Genomic DNA, 17,197 nt, shown 5'->3' on the forward strand with positions numbered 1-17,197 from the left:
TTTTTGTTTTTTTTTCTGGTACCGGGAGTCGAACTCACAACCTCGCGCTTGCCAGGCAGGCACTGTGCCGCTGAGCTAAATCCCCAGCCCCCATGGAATAATTTAAACAGATATCTCCAGCAAGATCTGTGCTGGTCAGTCATGCTCTGATGAGTACATAGAAAAGTGTGGAGCATTACTCCCAGGGTAGCACAAGGTGAACACAGAAGCTTGGTCCAAAGGTAAGCGTTCCTCACTTAACCCCTGAATTACTGGGGAAAACTCTTCTAATCTCTGTGAAACTTAATTTCTTCATCCACAAAATGAAGGAAGTAATAATACCTCTCTCCCTTTGCTGCCACGATAAGCAAGATAGGACCTGATGTGGGACAGTGACTCAATTAACAAAGTAAATAAAGTTTGTTTTGTACATTCTTCTCACATTGCCTTTCCAAGGTAGTGACATACTAGTCTACAAACCTGAGGTCAGAATTCCTGTCTACTTATCTCATTTTATATCCCCAGTGCCTGGCACAAACAAGCACATGCCAGATGCTATGTAATGGCGCCAGTGATTGAATAAGTGGGTGAATGAGTTCTTGAGGGGGAATGTGTCCTTGTGGTCACTATGACTTATCTTCCTTTCCTCTGCCTGTGTTTAAATTCTACCTTTCCATCTGTAGCCTTTACAATCAGAAACAAATGACTTAGCTTCACCACGCTCCTCTTTAAAGTTGAGATAACACCTCCATTTATTGATATAGGGGAGTGAAACTCCTAACCTGCTAGATGTCCAAAACGCCAAGTTCGTGTTCTCTAAAATCAAGGAATGCTAAGAACAACAGAGGTTAAGACTAGGAAGAATTTATTGCGAGAAAGAAAGCTTCCATCTGAGAGGACAAAAGGGAGGCCCAGAAAGTGGGTTGCCTGTCAACCCCATTTCTCAAGGGTGTTCTATTGAGCAAAGTCATGAGCTGAGGCAGGCTTATTAAGGTGGAACAGAACTATAATCAATCAATCAGATTACAAATATAGTCATATAGGTAATATTGATCCAGTAGCAAACCATAGGATAGGTGTTATGTGGGACAAAACTATGGTCAAACAATAAGTATACAACAGTATACAACAAGTATAGTCACTAGGGTAATATTAATTAAATGGGGACCAAGTGGGGAAACAACTCACATAGGAAGGCACATGGGACAGAAAAAGACTTTCCTGGGAAGAGTAGGTTAAAGTTTGTTCCTCTACCCCAAGGTGATTGATGCCTACTTAAAACATCAATCACTGCTTTTCATCCCTCCGGCAAGTGTATGGATGAGTAGTTCTTCTTTTTCTTGAGCCTGGCCTTCAGTAAATGCACCTCCAGCCACAGTTGTCTTCTGCATTGACCTCGCAAGGACCCAGCCCTTTCTGCTTACCAACAACATTTCCACCTAACTTAGCTATCTATAATACTGTGATTAAAAATATCATCATCTGTGTGGCTTATAAACAGAAATTTATTTCCTCTGTTCTGGAGACTCAGAAGTCCAAGATCAAGGCAACTGTAGACTCAGTGTCTAGTCAGGACTCGCTGTTTGCATCACAAAGGGTACATTCTTGCTGTTCTCACTTGAAGTAAGACAGGAAGGTTGGGCATGGCTAAAACTGGCTGGGAGAGGAGGCGTGACAGTGTCCCAGGAAGTGTGCACAGAACAGTCCAAAGCCCTGAATGTGAACCTCTCGCGAGAACCCAAGCAGGTTTTCGACAGGACAGCCTAGACCAGATCCCAGCCTGATGTGTGGGCGATACAAAAGGATGTCAGCGTTGATTTCTGCCGCGGTGTTTTCCCTGCATGGTGGCCCACGGCATGCTGTAGGGTGTACTGTACATTTTTCCTACTTTCACTTGGCCCAAACTCACTCAGCAGAGCCTGTTTCTTTTCCTACCTTTCACAAAACTTTGCTACTATTTCTGCTTGTCTTGACCAATTCTTTTGCCCAAGACTGAAAGAACAGAGAAATCATTTCCAGGAGACTCCAGCACCCCAAAACCTGGTGACAGGTGGGCAGAGCAAACAGCGACCTCGGGCCTCTTTTATGAGTTAAGGGCATTGATCTCATTCCCAGGGGTTCTGCCTTCACATGCCTCCCAAAGACCCTACCTCTCAAAACCTGGGGATGAGGTTCCAATGTTCAAATCTTGGGGAGACATGAACATTAAAACCATAGAAACTTCCTATCTTCGTAGGATGCTGTAAGAAGTAAATTAGACAACAGTTAAAATGTCTGGAAAATAATACTCCATAAATTTTATTTCTGTTCTTCTTGTCCCATTTGTATTTCAGAACTAAACTTATTATAGGCACTGAAATAAACCTTTGTGATGGACAAAAATGAAGTTCTAATTTTCAATGCTCATATTCTATTCATTCCTTTCATAAAACTCCTAAATATCAAATTTCTGCCCATGGGATTATAAAATATTTTTATGCCTTTTATGGTTAAAATTCTCTAAGAATTTGGAAGAGGTCCCATTTATGAGAGTTATTGCAGTAAATCCAAAATGAATAGATGTGGAAAATATTTAACATTCTACAGTTAAACTTTGAATGGGAGAGATGTATAGTTAAATTTACCTCTTTTATTTCTACAAATTAGAACAAGAGACAGTTTGGATAGGTTACCCAACAGAGACATCCCTAATCATTTCTAATGGGATACATTAATTCATATCACCCAAAGATTATTCTTAACAAATGCACATATTGTTTGACTTTACTTGGAATAAACAAAAGGCTCAAAATTAGATTATTGCTTAGACACAGAGCCATTAAATTAAAATAAGGCCAGACATTTAGAATTAAGTCAGTTTAAGATAGTCACCTTTCATTAAATCATGGCCACAATATTTGGATTGTCTTATTAGCTTTGTGCTACAACCATAAAAACAGTTAAAATTTCACAGTAAATGCATAGTGCTTGTACACAAATTTCCAAAATCAATGCCTCTAAATCAATTTATTTTACATACTAAAAAGAACACCAGTGACCACTAAATCACTAAAAACAAAAGACAAAAAAGTAGACCTTGTCATTTAAATCACTTTTGACTTGATTTTCTCTTCCTTTCAAATAGAAAAGAAATGTATATATATTGACAACAGTCTAATACTGTTTCCCCTCATGTCTCTCATTTTTGGGATTTCAGCAATGTATCACTATCTAAAATGTAACAAATTTAAACTGATTTACCAAAAAAGCTTTATTTATAGCTTTATTTGTGTTGACCAGCTTTTAAAGAAACACATTTTTTGGATTAAAGAAAATGTTTGTGGTAACATATGCTCTACTGCTTTTTCAAAGTTACAAATGAATTAAGAAGGGGAAGGACATGCATTAAAGTGTGAGTGACTTCACAATATAAACATTTTACATAATTTATAAGTTTAAATTTTTGTTACATCAAAATGTAGACAGGATGAACTAAGAACATAATGCTTGTATTTGCCAATAATTTGCTTAATTGCCGTTTTAAATCATTTTCCAGTGACATTTTGAGAATGGAAGTCAATGGAAACTTTTTTTCCTATGCCACAAATTCCCAGTTCCAGAATAATATTGAGACTGAAGTCTTCAGATGCTGAATTAGTGTGTGTGTATGTGTGTGTGTGTGTGTGTGTGTGTGTGTGTGTGTGTGTAGAGACATTGATGTAGAAAATGACTTCACTACAGCACCTCCTTTAAGGAACTTTGAGAATTAAGTAGAGAATTTCCAAGTTTCTGTTGAACACAGTTTGCATCCAAAGCAAATATGATGCTATATTTAATCCCTGAATATACAGTAAACATGGAAATATTAATGTCCTTTAAAGCAGGAAAAAATATGTTAATGATAAAGCATAGGATTTATAAATAATTTTATATTTTGAAATATGAAAAGTAATTTATTCAAAAATAATCATTCTGGTCCATCTGCTTCCAACTGGGATGGAGTGTCTTAACACAAACCATACTCTAATCAAGAACAAATAGGAAAGTGAATACTTAAAAAAAAAAAAAAAAACTCTATCTGAAGGCTTTGAAGGTCTTCCAAGGCGGTCAAGTCTTAAAAAGCCCCAGTCTCCAAGAGAAGTGAAGACATATGAAGTGAATGCAATTTGCACGTACCACTTTGCCTCTTAGGGCATTTCTTGATTGAGTTTTAGAAGGTATAAGGTGAGATAAATAGACAGAGGGCAGATCCTAAGAAACAGAAGCCAACAGAACACTGGGCAATTTCCTAAGACTAGAAGACAAAAATTAGAGTATGGGCATGCAGAAAGGTTGAGACCCAAAGGACAAGGTGGCAGGAAGCAGGCAGATGTCTAGAACTGAACCTTCCTGATAGCTGCCCATCCCCAGCTTTGCTGATTCTTCCACTGTGGCAAAGGATTCGTGCTCTACAGAGGATCTGCCACACAGCAGAGGCTTCACAGTCTCGCAGTGCTAGGGGTATAAAACAGTTAAAGTTCAGAAACCAATAGCTGAAGACTCTCAGTCAGCTGGAACCTGGTGTGCTGCATTCTAAGAGTGGGGTGAATTATAGGTGCTTCCAGCCTTACAAAGTTTGCAAAACAGCCTGAAGTCAGCTCAGTGCACGAATGGATGGAAACGATTTGTTCCTACTCTTGCCTGTCTGTAGGAAGATAACACGTACATGAGCTGTGGGACAACTGCAAAGGGCGAAATAAAGTGCAATTGGACCTCTCGAAGAGAAAAGGAGGAAGGAAAGATAAAATATTTGAAGAAATAGTGGACAGTTTTTAATCCAAGTTTCATGGAAAATATAAACTCACAAATCCAAGGAGCCTAAAAAACAAAATATGAGATGCACAAAGGAAACTAAACCATCATAGATCATAATCATATTGCTAAAAGCAAGTGAGAAAAGGAAATCTTAGACGCACCCAGAGAATAAAATACATTTTCTTTACTCCACACAGAAGAAAAAATGTTAAGAATGAGAGCAGATTTTAGGTGAAAACAGTGCAAGCCATAACACAGTAGGACATTAACAGAAAATAAACTATCAACCTAGAACTCCATATCCAGTGAAAGTGTTTGGTAATATTGGTGAAATAAGTCCTTATTTAGATGTACAAAAGTGTAACAATTCACCATCAACAGACCTGCGTTACAAGAAACATTAAAGGGAGTCCTCAGGCAGAAAAAGAAAAAATGACACTACATGAAAATCTGTATCTTCACAAAGGAATGAAAGAACCATAAATAATGAACATCTCAGCTAATATAAAATGATTTTTATTATGTAACAAATTATTTTAAAATAATTTGTTGTGCAAAGCAAAAATAAAGGTAATGTATCATTGGATTGGTAACACCTGCAGAAACTAAAATGTATGACAACAGTAGGACAAAGGTGAGAAGGAAAAGATAGTTGTCTATTGTTGTAAGTTTCTATACACAAAGTATTATATTATCATTTAGGATACACTACAGTATAAAATATATAATATGATCTTTAAATCAACCATCCAAACCTTGTAGCTAGTAAGAAGAGAAGGAGAAATAAAATAAAAATATACTTAGTTAATACAAAAGAAGCCAATCAAAGAGAACAGAAGATATATAGGACAAATGGGAAAAAATGGTAAAATGGTAGATAGAAATCCAACTACATCAAGTGCCATTAAGTGGAAATGTAAACAGGACTATATCAACTTTCCTATTAAATATTATACCCGTAAAAAGATTAAAGGTTATTAGACTGCCAACTGTATGACCCAACTATATGATGCCTACAATAAACACACTATAAATAAAAAGACACAAATAGGTCTAAAGAAAAATTGTAAAACTATGTACTATGTCAACAGCAATCAAAAAAAGCAGCAGTGGTTTTGTGTTAGGCACGGTAGATATTAGAATAAAGAATCTGACCAGGGAGAAAGTCATTTCGTAGTGATAAAGGAGTCCTTTCCATAAGAGTACACAACACTCTTAAACACTGATTTACACAATAGCAGACTACAGCTGTTTGAAGCAAAATGACTGTAAGAAGAAACAGACATTCATAACTAAAAGAGAATCAGAAATAGAAATGTATAATTACTGTGGGAAATTTCAACGCCCTTTCTATTTTTGTCAGAAGACAAAAATAGAAAAGTATGAGTAATTTGACCAATACTGTGAAATAACTTGACCTTATTAGCACGTAAAGAACAATCATAGCAACACAAAACACATTTAAGGACACAAAAGATGCTTATACAATAGTCAACATTCTGGATCATAAAATAGACCTGAATTAATTTTAAGGACTCAAATATCACAAATTATATTTTCCAATCACAACTGAATTTTATTTTTTATTTTACTAACATATGTTTGTGTTTCACTCATGAAGTTTGTGTCCACCTTGGGAAGTAGATACATGTACACGCAACACAGTTTGTTCCTCTGTTTTAATCCCCTTCCCTTTCCCAACTACCTCTTTCCCTCCACTTCTAAATCTCCCTCACTTATTTTCATTCATGTTGCCATTATTCTTCACACATGTTCATTAAGGTTATTAAGTTCCTATAATTCTACTTACCTCCTCTCCCTCTCCCCCCTACGCCTCAACCTCCATGTCATGGACTCTTTCCTATTTGCAGGAGATCTAGCCCCTCGTTTCTGTCTATCCACCCTTTATTATGCTTTGTTTGTACTTTCCCTTACTCAGATGAGAGATATCACATGGTATTTAAGCCTGCACATATGATTTATTTCACTAAACACTATATTTTCCAGATGTATCCATTTTCCTACAGATGTCTCAAATTTTCCTTCTATATAGCTGAATAGTACTCCATTTTGCATAGATCTCACATTTTCTTTACCCATTCATCTATTGATGGGTATACTGGCTGTTTTGAGGACTTAGCTATTACAAATTGTGCTGCTGTAAACATTGGTATGCATCTATTGCTGTAGTATGATGTCTTTAGCACTTTAGGGAAGATAGTTGGAAGGAAAATAGCTGGGTCATATGGAATTTCTAATTTCAGTTCTTTGAGAAATCTCTATACTGATTTCCATAATGGCTGTACTAGTTTACAACCACTGCAGACACAAGTGCATGTGTTATGTTTTGGCTTCTTGGTGATTACCATTCTTTCTGGTGGAGGATGGAATCTTGGTATCTCTTTAATTTGCATTTTTCTAAGGACCAGAGATGCTGAACATTTTTCATGTATTTGTTGGCCATTTGTATGTCTTCTGAGAAATGTCTGTTCATTTCACTTGCCTGTTTTTTGATTGGGTCTTTCAGGAGGTGTATTTTTTTTTCTTTTTAGTTCTTTATATAATTAGAAGTCAGTAATAAAATCTTGTGTGTTTAAACAAAATAAGACAGTTCCCAGTAAGCAGTGGATAAAAGAAGGAATAAAAAATTATGTAAAAGTGTTTATGTGAGAATGAAAATAAAATATTAATATTCATGTGATAAAACTAGGTTGGTATTTAGAAAGAAATTTATAGCATGAAACAAAATGACTTAAATATCTGACTTCAATACTTCCACCTAAGACACTAGCAAAGAAGAGAAGATCAAATACAAATTAAGCAAAAAAAAAATTATAAGAATGGAAACTTGTTTTTAAAATAGATTTCTTTAAAAAAAATCAATAAAATTGATAAATGTCAAGTCTGAGCAGGAATAAAGAGACAGAAGGCAAAATTACCAATACTGGCAATGAGAAGATGACATCACTAGAAGTTTATAGATATGGAAAAGTACTAAGGGACTATTTTTGCCAAGAACTTTAAAGTGTCTAGGATTTTATCTACTTTATGAGTTAGTATGTCATTTTTTCTTGGGTCTTGGCAGAAAGTCCAAGACCCATGAGTCAGAGAAATGAAATAGTAAAATAATAATATCAATAAGCATAAATTATCCAACTAAAGTATATGAAGCATATATATGTATATAGACATATGAAAGACTTCAAGAGATTATTGAACAAAAGCAAACATATATTGACAATCTTATTTTTAAATACATAAAGAATTTTAAAAAGGCAAAGAATAGCTAAAACAATACTGAAGAAATTAGAGGGTTTATATTAGTATGTTTCAAGAGTTGTAAGTTTATAGTAATATTTAAACACTGTAATTAATTTAAACTGGTTTAAAAAGACAAAGCAATCACTGGAAGAGAATAAAAGAACAGAAATAGATTTACATAGTCATTTAGTTTATGATAATGCTGACAATATAGTACAGAAAGGAAAAAGTGATCCTTTCAATAAATATTTAAGATTCAAAGGAATATTCCATAAGAAATAATGAATCTAAATCTTTAACTTAAACACAAAAAGATTATCTCCAGATAAATTGCAGCTTTGAACATGAAAGTAAACCATTTAAATTTATAAAAAACAGCATAGAAAAACATAGACTTAAAAAATGCTACACATACCCCCAGAAAAACATGAAAGAAAAAATTGATAAGCTGTAGTACATTAATATTAAGGATTTATTTTCCACAGAAGACAGTAATACAAGGATAAGGCTTTCTATAATTGGGAGAAAATATTTCCCATAAAATGTTTGTGACATAAGGCACATCCAAATAAATAACTCCAAATCAGTAAAATATGAGGCAGATAAACCAATATTTAGAAACTTAAATTCACAGTTCAAAAAAGCATATACCCAAATAAACGGTTATATTCAACTTTATTGGCTTTTGTTTGGATCTTCAAAGTCTCCTCCAAGCTCATATGTTGAACGCTTGGTCCCTGGTGGCTCTCACTGTGAAGGGAGGTGGGGTAATCTTCCGGATGTGGGGCCTACTCAGAGGAAACAGTTCATTGGGCACCTGTCCTTGAAGTGTTGTTTTACCCAGATCCCGCTCCTCTCTTTCTGCTTCCTGGCTGCCATGAGATGAGTAAGTTCCTCCTACTTGCTTCCAACATGATGCTTTGCCTCACCGCTGGCCTAAAAGCAAAGCAGATAATAACCATGGACCAATACCTCTGAAACTGTGAGCCAAAATTAATCTTTCCTCCTTGTAAGTTGATTACCTCATGTATCGCTGTCACAGCAATGGAAAGCTGGCAGTCAGGTGGAGGCAGATCTATCACTACACAGTCTCCACATGTAGTGTCTCCATGTGGTTAGCTGGACTTCTTTAGAGTGCTTGGATCCCAAATTGAAAGTTGTCAAGGGATAAAATAGAAGCTTCCAGTCCTCCAAGAGTTTAGGCCCAGAATCGCATGTACAATTATTTAAGCCACATTGGGTGAAGTGGTCACAGAGCCAGCCAGGACTCAGGGGAACAGAAATTAAACTCCATCTCCCAGTGGGGGAAACCACAGCAAAGTTGCAGTTACCCATAGTCCATTACAGCTCCCCACCTCCCTCAAATTTATGCTTTTCTGAAACTAGCTCTTTCATCCAAGTTCATTTCAAATTTTTTTTTCCTTTTATGAATTATTAACCCCCTAAACTGAAAATAGCTCCTCCATTTCCCCCTGTGAACTTTCGTTTCATCTCTACCTTTCTTAGGGCACTTTTAACTTTCAACCTTGAATTATTTATATAAATCTTATCTCCTCTATATTTTAAATAACATTTCTTTCTAGTTACAGAGGTAAGAAATTCACATTGCAGAAATTAGTGGGATTCATTTCTGAAAGCTCTGTGTCTGTTTTTCATACTGGAGATGCTTAATAAATGTTTATTGAATAAGCTTGGATTAAAATCCAAACTCTCCAATAGGTCAATACTAAATTCTCCCAAGTTTATTTGACTTGCTACTTTCCTTCTTATACTAAATCACTTTGTTGTAGATAGAGGTAGGCAAAATTTTTATGAAATATTCTCCAGGCTCATATTGAAGGGAAAGCTCATAAGAAAAAAGAAAAAAGTAGCACAATGGCTAACACTTATTGAGCTCTTAACTATGACCAGGTATACCGCTGTTTCAGAACATCCTAATATCCTACAAGCTTCCAAAGTAAAGGGAAAAAAAATAACCCATGAATTAAAAGCAAAGAAAACAGAACACCCAGAAAAAACTTAGCCTGTAGGACTGTGAATAGTTCCAAGACGTTTGAAATTCTGACATACACCGACTTCAGAGAGAGAGAAACCAGACTCCAAGAAAAAGACAGGAAAGGACTTTGGGGAAAAAAGAGGAACCTTTTCTCTGAATTATAAATCTACCCTTTTTATTTTATGTGGAGTAATGATTAGCTCATGAATTTCATTTCTCTGCCAATTGAAAGTGTGAGGGCTTAAATTGCTTAAGTTTTTAATATACATCAAAATCTTTAACCACCCATACAGAAAAAGAAAGCTTAACAACAACTTAGTGTTTAAACATTGTGCTCTACTTAGAGGTAATAATATGCCATTATAATTAAAGAAAATCAAACAAATGTCTGATACTCTTCCTTAACAATCAAAAACTATTATGTGTTCAGTACTATACTTTATGACTATTAAAAAAAGGAGTGTAGCATGGTATCTGACATCAGAAAATGATGCTATGTATTTAAAGAAATAAAATTAAATACTTAGGGAATTAACAGGAAAGCTCACTTTTAAAAACAAGATAAAATTTCAGGAAAGGGAGGAATCACTGTGGAATAAAACAGCAAAATAAAATTTGTTGTAAGAGCTGGGGGTTAACTTGGTCTTTCAAAGCTAAGTAAAATGTAGACAGGCTACCAGAAAATATTCCAGGTTCAGATTTGAGAAGGTGAAAATTTGTAACCACGCAAGCGGGGCACACAGACTAAAACCCTTGGACACAACAGCAAGGAAGAGACTGCTTCCCGTGCGGAAGATTATGCATTAGAGATCTTTGGAAAACAGTCTAGTGGGTACAGCAAAATAGATACGGAAAGCTCTGACTGGATGCTAGTCACTGTGGTTAAGGCTTGTACAAAAAAACAACCAAAGCCGTTTTCATGCTTGACTGTGAGAGTATTTAATGTATTAAAGGAACTTTACTGAATTTGAACATAGGAAAGTTATTCCTGAAATGTAACTGGAATGAAATTTTCGTACTTGTTTGCCATAAAATCAGCATGATTTTCCAGAAAGAGATTATTATTTTTGACATGAAGCAAAGGTCAGAGTTTGGGTGTATATTTGTGTCCATGAACATGATGATTTGTGTAGGTGTTTTAATTTCCAAAGTCAGGGTCAGGAGTCAGGTTAGGGCTACAGTGTTATGGCAACCAATCAAGCTGTTCATTGCAGTTCAAAAAATAACCAGTTTTCTGGAAAACCTTCTATCAACTAAGTTTAAAAGTTATAAATTATTTGTGAAAAGCAACCAGTTTAAATAAAAGTAGAAAAGTATGATTTCCCTGAAGGTATTACTCTTTAAAACATGAAACAAAGGTCAGAATTTGAATGTGTATGTGCACGTATGTGTGTCCACACATTTGTGTGTTTTCATTTACCAAGTTAGGGTCAGGAGGCAGGTTAGGACAACCTCAGGTCACACCAAGCAATCAAACTGTAACTGCAGTCCACAAAGTAGACAATTCAGTAGCAAAAGTTCAAACAACCAAGCTGAAAATATTTACCAATGCACTGTGAAAAGTCACTGTAAATTTATCTATTTAAAGGTGTTAATACATGTATTGTTTCACCAGATCTAACAACTTTTCATTCCATTATAGAAATAAACTTGATTAAAGTGATAGGACATATTTCTTATACCAAAAAAATGTTTTCTTTTATCTAATGCCTAGATCTTTTAGGTACTTATAAATTGATTCTCATTTCATAATAAAAAAATTCTGCAAAATTGCCAAATGAAAAACTCATCAATTACTTTTCATCTCATAAATATGCTTTGGAAACACTTTGCTAATTTTACAGAAAGTCATTAGGTTAAATAAATCACCTTTTGAGTACATTAACTAATGGAGTAAAATAATTCCAACATATAATTTACTTCTAAATGCCTCAGTATTTCAGGAAGTATTAATAAAGCCCTGACTTCCTGTATCTTAAACCAAACATTAAGTTTGATCATTGCTTTCCTGAGTTTTAAAAAAATAAATTATGAAAGTTATAATGAGCTTCTTGGAAACATCATGACAGAAGGGCTTGTTTACAAAACCATTTCTTTGATTTCCAACCTAAACCAAGAAGGCTCAGCCTGAGCTATAAACTCCGAAGTGCAACTGTTAGGTACAATATTCTTTCAATGATACTGAGAGGTGGTAGTGGGGGCCAAGCTAGAACTCTTCAGTTTATGAAGACAATATGGAGTCGCAGGTGATACATCACAGAAGCTCTGAGGATTGCCTCCCTCTTTTTGCAAAAACCAAAAACATACTCAGCACAGAATTGGGTCTTGCACTGCAGGAGCAGAGCTAACAAGTACTTGGGGAAATGGCTGCTCTACACAGCACCATGTTCTTTCCGAAGAGCAGTGTCCCCATGAGGCAAATGTGAAGCTATAGGATGTGATATTTTTCTCAAAATATTTTGAAACTCCTAAATTGGAAACTATTTCTCCATGTTGAGTTTGCCCCATTTTGTGGAGTGTACTTCTAATTTTTTCTTAATGATTTCAGGAGAGTGTTAGTGCGTACCAGAAAAAGACCCTCTCAATTAAAAATAAATACATCATTTTTTAAAAATTGGACATATTAGTAAAACAAGACACCAGATGAAAGAAGAAGAATGAAGAAAAGGAGAATGGGAAAAAGAAGGAAGGGATGAAAAGAAAGAGGGTGTCTTACACATTGTCCTGTAGTTGGGACAAAATGTCCAATACACATCTTAAAGGAGGAGAGGTATTTTGGTTCACAGTTTCAGTCTGCACAAATAGCATGGCAGAAGGATATGGTAAAGGAAAACATGCTCCTCTTATGGGCAGCCAGGAAGCTAAGATAGAAGGGAGAAACAGGAGAGGGAGAGAGCTATATTCTTCCCACCAGACCCAACTTCCTAATAGAAGTCAGCTCCAGCAGCCCTCAGAGCTAATTACCTCCCAAACACATGAGCCCTTGGGGGTCATTGTACTTCTAAACTAAAACAAATAAACAAAGATTATCAATAAAGACAAATGAAGATTTTCTCTAAGGAAAACATTTTAAGGTGTATAAATGATGGTAGGAAAATTGGCTATATATATGCAGAAGATTGGGTCTAGATTCATATCTCCTACCATATGGTAAGCTAAAATCAAAATGGATCCAAGATCTAAATATGAAAACAGAAACAACCTTGTGGAAGATAAAATGGCAAAACTCTTGATGTCACAGGCATAGGCAAGGACTTTCTAAAGAGAATCCCAATTATATGAGCAGTAACATCAAGGGTCAAGAAATGGCACTATATCAAATTAAAAATTTTCTGAACAGCAAAGGGAAAAATGCACAGAGAGAAGACATAACCCATGGAATGGGAAAAAATTCAGCCGGTTACACATCTGACAGAGAACTAATATCTAAGATATATAAAGAACTTAGACCCCCAAAATAAAAGACCCAATCAAAAAATGGGTCATTCAAAGGAATAGACACTTTTTATAAGATTTACAATGGCCAAAACATACATGAAAAAAACGTTCAACACTGACCATTAAAAAATGCAAATTGAAACAATACTGAAATTTTGTCTTATTCCAGAAAGAATAGTCATCATCAAAAAATTATAACATAATAGCAAATGCTATCTAGGCTATAGGGGCAAACAATAACACTTCCACCTTGTTGGTGGGAATGTAAACTAGTATAGCCACTATGTATATTGGTGTGGAGATTCCCCAAGGAACTAAAAATAAAAATTCCATTCAACCCAGCTATTCCCCTTGTAGATTCCCTGTGTATCACATTATATTACAGTGATCCCTGCATATCCGTGTCTTCAGCAGCACAATTCATAATAGCTAAATCTTGGAAGTGGCCTCTACGTCCATCAGTAGATGAATGGATAAAGAAAATGTAGTATATACACACACACAATACAGTACTACTTTGTCATAATGAAGGATAAATTTGATGGAGGGAAATGGATGCCCCTTGAGACCATAATGTTAAGTGAAATAAACCAGACACACAAGTTTAAATATTTCATGATTTCTCTTATATGAGAAAACCAAAGTATAAATTAACAAGCAAAAAAGAAAAATAGATTACAAGAAACGGAGAGACAGTTCTTTTGCAAATGGAAAGGGGTCCAAGAGAGGGAGGCAGGGGGAGAGAGATGTGGGGAAGGGAACGTAGAAAGAATTAAGATGTGTTGTGTACATGAACCACCTCCCCACAGTGAATCATTGTGTGCCGAAACATGTGCTGGGGAAAGAACACAGGGCAGGGACACATTTGGACTATGCTCAGTAGCCCTGAAGAACTTTTACTCCCTTGCCCAAAAGAATGGCCTTTTCTCTGTTTCAAAAATTGTTCTCTTACAGAAAGAATTCCATGCCAGGAGCTAGGAGAGGAGGCAATCGGGAGAGTCTGCTCATGGAAACTGGGGTTGGGGGCGAGAATGACGAGTACTGGTTGTGGAATGAAGAGTGATAATTGTACAACTTTGTAAATATATTTTTTTTAAACCCCACTTAACTCTGAAAAAATATACATGCTTTGAACCTCCAAAGAAATTAAACATTTGCAACCTATAGATTTAAAAGCAATAAAATTAAACTGACCTTCTAAAGAGAAAAAGTGATGGCATTAAAGGACTTTGAAATATTTAGACAGAGTAGAGAATCAAAATCATATTACAAAGAAACAAACCTATGACAGGGAGAGCAAGCTTTAGGAAGACTGCAGGGAATATAGCTCAGTGGCACAAACATCTGCCTGGCAAGCACAAGGTCCTGAGTTCAATTACCAGTACCAAAAAAAAAAAAATGTGTGCAAAAAGACATGATGACAAGGGTCACCAAGGACTCGGTAGACATCCAACATGTGTGGCACTGCCATCTTAAAAAAAAAAACAGCATAAATTAATAGAATAAAATATTTATTCAAAGAGATAATTAAAATATGTCTGAGTCAAAGGAAGATAGGACCTAAAGAACAAATGGAGTTACTGTTCTAGAGGGAAAAGAAAGAATGACAACCTTGATATGGTATAGTGAAGTTAGCGTACTTCAGCATCCAGGCGATAAAAATTAGTCACCAACAAAGAAAGAGGTTTTTAAAAGAATAAGAAAACACTGGCTTAGTAATTCTAATTAGCAGCACAAGATGCAAGAGTATGATAGAACAATATCAACAGAGTTTAAGAAGAAAAGGCATTTGGCTCCAGAATTGTCTACTCTATCAAACTGGTATTCAAATGTTCAGACAATGTGAAATAATCTCGGAATATACAGAGTTTGGGGAAGCGTATTCTAGTTATCCAGGTATCTGTTTTTTGAGAATTTCACTTGTCCACAGAATCTGGCTAGTACTCAGGGTCACAAGCTTGGTTGCCCATTATCGTATGCTAAAATGGAGTTTGGATACCAAATTGGGAGTAAAGATCAACAGCTGTGAAGGGAAGGGGGCAGAAAGGATTGACAGAGAAGGACAGTGAAGATAATGCCTAATCTATCGAGCAGCTGTGGAGTCACAATTACTCATCAGCGCATCCCACATAGGCTCAAAATGGCCAGCCATGTGCCCATCACACCAGCCCCGAGGAAGCTGAACTCAAACGCCAGCCGATGTCAACTTACAGGGCAATTTTCTCTGAATCGTTGTTTACTTCTTCCATGCTGAATGGTCTCTAGTGGACATGCATGCACGATACTCACACAAACTTATTTATATCTGTATATTGCCTACAGAGAAGACATTATTTTAAGCATTCATTTGAAATTTTTAAATGCAATATTTCAGTCCATAAAATAAACCTCAGTAAATTCCTGTAAATTAGAAGTAGTTCATAAACTGCCTAACCATGATGCATTGAAATTAGAAATAAAAAACATATGCTAAAAGAACTACAATAAAAGTTGCTTGGAAATTTAAAAATTCTCTGGAACTACTTTTTAGCCAAAAAATAAATCCAAACAAAAATTTCTAGGCAAAAAATCTATGGTGGCCATGGTGGTGCATTCCTGTAATCCAAGCACTCTAAGAAATTGAGGAAGGAGGATCATAATTTTGAGCACAGTTTGGGCAACTGGTGAGATACTGTCTCAAAAAGGAAAAAAAGGCTGGGAGTCATAGTTCAATCCTCAGTACTGGAAAAAAAAAAACTGCACACATATAGTTAGGAAATATTCCTATTTGTAAAATCATACATGATTATCCAGAACTACATGACTTCTTTCTTACTCCAGAAACTTCATTATGGAACTTACATGAATTATAAGAAATGAGATTTCATCTTTGAGTCACTACTTTCTGTTAGACTGTAAACTTCTTGAAGGCTGGGCTGTTTCTTATTTCATTGACTTTTCTACAGATCTTTACATACAAAAATATTCAGTAAACATTCATTAAGTTGAACCAATTGTCCTTGTGCGACTACCAAAAAATATAGTCTTAACATCCACACTAAAAATACTGGAATTCACACATATTTTAAAATTTCAAATCATTCCAGCTATGAAAGAAAAGATTCATAAATTTGGTATAACATGAATCTCAAGGATAATTTTCTATAATAGAAAGATTTTCACTGACGCTCATAGAATATTTAAAGAACATGTTCAAATTGTTTCAGGTTAATTAAAATGCATCTAAAAGAGCTCTAGAGTTCAAAGAATGTACGCTCAAAGCCTCTTATCCACAGCATTTCTATAGCTTTAAAAACTGAAATATCTGTGTTCACCCATAACTTTTTTCAAACAGCAGAAGCTTCGTTTGAAAGAATGGTTTTGTGTGCATCTGGGATAAAAGAAAAACAGAAGTATTTTTCTAATAATTGTCATTCTATTCTTTTCTCTATTTTCTGTAATATACATCTATGTTCATCTATGAGCATCTTCTAATTTTGCAAATGATCAGCATGACTCAATAAAAAAAAAACCAAGATAATTTTGAACACCTAACTGTTAATATTTTAAAATATTCCTTGGGCTGGAACAATTAGATGTTTGAATTACTTACTCTGAATGCTAATGTATGAACACTTTTCTCGTGTTCTACATTCATCTCTCTATATATAAACTATTTAAGTCACAGTATAATTATGGAATATGTTAGTAGAGAAAGGCAGAGTGTTTTATCAATGCCTGTAAGCATCATTTCCATTAGCATCTGTTACA

The 17,197-nt window shown here is 35.4% G+C and overlaps 1 protein-coding gene and 1 long non-coding RNA gene across 2 annotated transcripts in view; one reads left to right on the forward strand and one right to left on the reverse strand.

The window, feature by feature from the left end:
• The window catches only part of LOC102018510 (chromosome unknown open reading frame, human C10orf107), a 107,252-nt gene that overhangs the window by 53,136 nt on the left and 36,919 nt on the right, over positions 1-17,197 (forward strand). The gene's annotated exons all lie outside the window — the stretch shown is intronic.
• LOC106148655 overlaps positions 8,468-17,197 on the reverse strand; it is an 86,823-nt gene continuing 78,093 nt past the window's right edge. Inside the window, exon 2 of the long non-coding RNA XR_001234304.1 lies at positions 8,468-8,949. This is a non-coding gene — a long non-coding RNA (uncharacterized LOC106148655). The remainder of the gene's footprint in view (positions 8,950-17,197) is intronic.

The sequence above is a fragment of the Chinchilla lanigera genome, unplaced genomic scaffold (assembly GCF_000276665.1).
Source record: "Chinchilla lanigera isolate Chin_1 unplaced genomic scaffold, ChiLan1.0 scaffold00024, whole genome shotgun sequence".
NCBI lineage: Eukaryota > Metazoa > Chordata > Mammalia > Rodentia > Chinchillidae > Chinchilla > Chinchilla lanigera.